At 45.8% G+C, this 4,856-nt stretch overlaps 1 pseudogene; it reads right to left on the bottom strand.

The window, feature by feature from the left end:
- Window positions 1–253: 253 nt before the first annotated feature.
- On the bottom strand, window positions 254–1,562 carry LOC101988872 (annotated as a pseudogene).
- Window positions 1,563–4,856: the final 3,294 nt, after the last annotated feature.

The raw sequence follows: 4,856 nt of genomic DNA on the forward strand, positions 1-4,856 counted from the left end.
GCCAGGTAGGTCCTCTTGACCCAGGGCTACAGTAGGCTCTCCACAACACAAGGCAGCAACAGGACGTCCAATAAGAGTCCCAGTGAGGACCGATGCGTAGCAGAGACCAGAGGTCTCAAACCAGACCAGTGACTCTTTGTGATGAATGATTGCATATGAAGATGTACGGATAAAAGGGGTTACTTCGCAACTCGCTGAGTCACTCTGCAGCCTCCATGACAAGATTTTCTCTACTCTTCCCCCCCCCTTTTTTTTTATTATTTAAGAACTTTATTAACAGGTGCTTGCAGTTTGTTGACTTTTTTTTGAAAAAATCAAGTTGTAAACTTTTTATTACAAATTAAAAATGAAGTTCTTAAAAATCTTAACTTGACCAGATATGAAACAATTTAAAAACCATTAAAGGTGTATTGAGAAAAACCAGACCTTCTTTTTAAAAAAACACATTTGTCATTACCAAAAAGAGACATCTTTAGGTAAAAATAATAAAAACCCCATGCTGCATAGATAATGCAGATAGTTCTAGCGTATCTGGTCAACAAGCAAAAAGCAAGCATTTAAGGTCTTCAGATCCAATCTTTGTTCATTTCTTATTGCTAGAATTTCATATTCTTTTCTTCTTGTTGGATGACCAAACCGGATGATGGTAGAGATGGTAAGCCGGCATTTACTCAGCCCCGCCCTGCTCAGCCTCGGGAGCAGACGAATTCTCAGCTGGTGGATCAGCTGCTTTTGTCTCTTTGCCATCTTGTGGTTTAGGGTTCTCTGGGCGTCTGCGTCGGTAATTGAAGTTGCGGCGATACGGACGTTGAGGTGGCTGCTGACCTTGGGTCTCGTCTCCTTGATTTTCTTTGTCCTCTTCATTGCCATCCTCTCTAGGCTGTCTTTGGCGAGGAGGGCCCCTGTGAAATCGTGGTCTGTAACCCCGATACATATTCTGTCTTACTGGTCTACCTTGCTCTCCTGCACCCTGGTTGTCAGCACACTCCATCACTTCTCCTTGCACAGGAGGGTTGGAATACTGTGGTCGATGCCCTTAGGGCGTTGTTGGGCTTGGCCTTCAGGAGCGCTTTCCCATCCCTCATTCTTTTCCCCACTCTCACTATTCTGGTAATTCTGCTGGTAATTACGTGGAGGACCCCTACGACGTGGGTAGCGTCTATAATGGTTATGGTCTGCTGCGTATTTACTGCCTTGAACTGGAACTTCACCAGGGCCTGTAACATTTGCTGCCTCTGCACCCCTTTCTCCTTCAACAACACCAAACTCCACAGTCTCTCCATCTCCTACACTGCGAAGGTACTTCCTGGGGTTATTCTTCTTTATGGCAGTCTGGAGTACAAATACGTCTTCCTTGGTGTCATTCCTGTTGATGAAACCGTATCCGTTCCTTACATTGAACCATTTTACTGTTCCCAAAACCTTCCTTGCGATGACCTTCTTGTCCCTGCCGGCAGGCCCCACTCCCTGTGCTGCTGCCCCTGGAGCTGGGCTTGGTGTCGGGTGGCGCTAAGGGCGGCAGCGGGGGCAGCGGGCGGCTGCTGGGTCTCGGCCTCGCTCATGGTTGTGGTGGTGGTGACTGGGGCCGGCAGCGATGGCTGCAGCTCCTCCCAGGGTGTGATGGTGACTAGGCTGGCTCTCTGGGATCCGCTCTCCGCTCCCTCTACTGATCGAACTCTCCCTTTTTTATCTTAAATTTTATTTTATTTGGGGGGTTGCAGAGGCAGGGAGTAAATGCGAGTGGATGGGAGGTGTGTGGGATCAGGATTCATGATGTGAAAGACAGAACAAATAAAAAACAAAGCTAAAAAAAGGAGAGAAAGAAAACTGGTGCAGTGACTCACCTTGTTTTCCAGGATGGGATTCTGAAGGCCACCAGCAGGCGGCCCCCTAGGACTGACATGCTGCTGACTTTTGCTGCTGTGAGGGTTAAAATCTGATCCTGTAGTTGCGTCCTGGGTAGATTTCTATTGCTCTGATAAACACTGACCAAAAGTAATTTGGGAATGAAAGGATTTGTTTCAGTTTTTAGTTCATAGTCCATTACGAAGGGAATTCAGGACAAGACTCAAGGTAGGAGCTGAAGCAGAAGTCATGGAGAAACACTAATTGCTGACTTGTTCCTCATGGCTTGTTCAGTTTGTTTCTTAGAGAACTCAGAACCATTTGCCCAGATATGGTACTGCCCACAGTAGGCTGGGTGTCCTCCTAGCAATCAAGCAAACACCCACATAGTCTTGCCTACAGACCAATGTGATGGAGGCAAATCCTCAATTGAGATTCTTTCTTCTCACATGGCTTGGCTTGTGTCAAATCCACACACACACACACACACACACGCACACACTCACACACGCACACAAGCACAAAGTTGGGATCATGCTTGGTTCATGGCAAACACACAAGCCTTTGCTATTCTTGTGTGTCTATATTAGCATCTGTGTACGTGTGTGTGTGTCTGTGTGTGTGTGTGTGTGTGTGTGTGTGTGTGTCCCTGTGTAGGCCAGAGGTCAATGCCACGTCTTCAATTACTTCCACCTTTTTAAAGTGGTTTTCCTTTTATTGTATTTGATGTGTGTTTTGCCTGCATGTATGTTTGTGTACTATGTTTGTGCCTGTGCCTATGGAGGTCAAAGGGGGGCACTGAATCCCCTGGGCCTGGAGTTATAGCCAGTGTTGTGCCATCATGTGGGTGTAGCCTGTGTGTGCTCTTAACCGCTGAGCCACTTCTCCAGAACCCCCTTTTATTATATTACACATTTCTTGGCATCTATTTATCTGTGGAGATGGGACATGCATGCGCCATAGTGCTCATGTGGAGGTCAGAGGGTAACTGGAAGAGTTGGTTCTCTCTTTCTACCCATGGGTCCCCAGATACAAAAACCCAGGTAAACAGACTGGTTCTCTCGTTCTACCTATGGGTCCCCAGATACAAAAAACTCAGGTAAACAGACTTAACAACAAGGCTTCACCTGCTAAACAGTCTCATTGACCCTCTTCATCTTATTTTTGTTGTGGTTTTAATGTTTTATTTTTAAATCATTTATTCTTTGAGGAATTTAATATATGCGTACAATATATTTTTATTTTATCCAGCCCCGCTCCTTCCATCCAGTTCCTCCCAGACCCCATCACCATGCCCCCTCCCAAGTTCATTCCTTCTTTTTTTTTCTTTTTTCTTCTTTTTTAATCCACTGATTTTTTTCTGACTTAAATTTTGAGTAAATTATTACTGAACCTGGAACTCAGTTCATTGGCTATACCGGCTAGCTGTAGAGCCCAGGGACGCTCCTGCCTCCATCTCTCCAGCGCTGGGATTAGAGCACATCCTGCTGCCGCCAATGTCTTCTGTGTGGTATGGCAAGCATTTTGCCAAGTGAGCTATCTCCCCGGATCCAGTATTTGCTGTTTTTAAGACTGACACAAAGAAGTTCAATTCTCCACAAGTTCCTTATATGTTAAATACTGTTGGTACAGGGAGATCCACAAGCACAAGGCATGAAAGTGAAAGGAGGGCTCTGGGAAAGAAGAGGCCCTGGGAGCTGAGAGGGAAGTGTTATGCGTTCAGAACCAGAGCTACAAGTGGTGTGTCTTCTCATCCCTATAATCAATCCGAACTATAGGCGTCAGGGGCAGGAAGATCTCTGTAAGTTCAAGCCCAGTTTAGTCTACATAACATAGTCCAGACCAGCCAGAACTACATAGTGAGACCTTGTCTCACAAAACAAAACAGAACTGGGGCTGCAGACCAGGGCTGCGTTAACGTCACATGATACAACACAGGTAAGCATTGCCAGACACACAGGTGTCATGGAACACTTAGTTTTCAATTAGTTTTTGGCTGTTGCACATTCAGGAACCTTTTACAGTTACCAAATGTGTCACAATGCCCATGTTTGGTTATATAATCCAGCACAGTTTAGGAAGTTGTGTGCTTGATAATATAAAAACACAAGAGAAAATAGGGGGAAAATAAAAAGATAAAGCACTAACGGGAAAGGCTCTGCATATGAAATCCCATCAGAATCGAGGCAACCTTCCGCTGCTCAGATGGGTAAGGACCAGTCAGTCCATGCTGGGAACAAAGGTTCCTCAAGAACTTTGGTAATTGGATGAGATTGATAACGACAATGGAAGCCACGGCATTAATAATAAAGGGATCAGCGACACAAACAAATATATTTACAAGTCGCTGACTTAAGTTGAGGTCTACAAGGACCCAGATGTATCACCGCTTTCAAATTTATTTATGAATCCATGTCCTAATGTGATAAACAGTTGGCTTATAAACAACAGCTACTGAAAACCACCACATGTAACTCCAGCTGCTTCTCCCCGTATTCACTGTGGGAGAGATGTCAGCAAGGCCACTGGTCCAGGACAACTCCTTACTCATCTGATGAATGGATGAGTGTGTCAAAGGATGAGCAGCCTACAGCTAACTCCTAATAAACAACAGCTCAGTCGCCTGTGGACAAACGTGGTGAGAACACCAAAGTTCTACCCCAGGGCCAGCATGTCCCTCTTTAAGGCCAGTGTGACCACTCTGCAGGCAAGTGCTGCCCAAGGCTCATGAAAGGAAATTGACCCCCCCCCAGGCTTTCAGTTGAGCCATTCCACAATTAACTCAGGAAAAGACAGAGGACTCAGGAGCCCCAAAGGGCTTCTTTCCACCTTTCCTCTCTCCTTCCTTCCTTCCCTCTCTCCGTCTTAGTTGTGGTGACTATTGTTCTGATAAAGCACTATGACCAAAAGCAAATTGCAGGGTGGGGGTAGAAGGGGTGGGAGGGGTGGGGGGGGCAGAGGGAAATGTTATTTCTCTCACAGTTTCATATCATCAAAAGCTGGGTGGTGGT

Source organism: Microtus ochrogaster, unplaced genomic scaffold, assembly GCF_000317375.1.
Source record: "Microtus ochrogaster isolate Prairie Vole_2 unplaced genomic scaffold, MicOch1.0 UNK18, whole genome shotgun sequence".
Taxonomy (NCBI): domain Eukaryota; kingdom Metazoa; phylum Chordata; class Mammalia; order Rodentia; family Cricetidae; genus Microtus; species Microtus ochrogaster.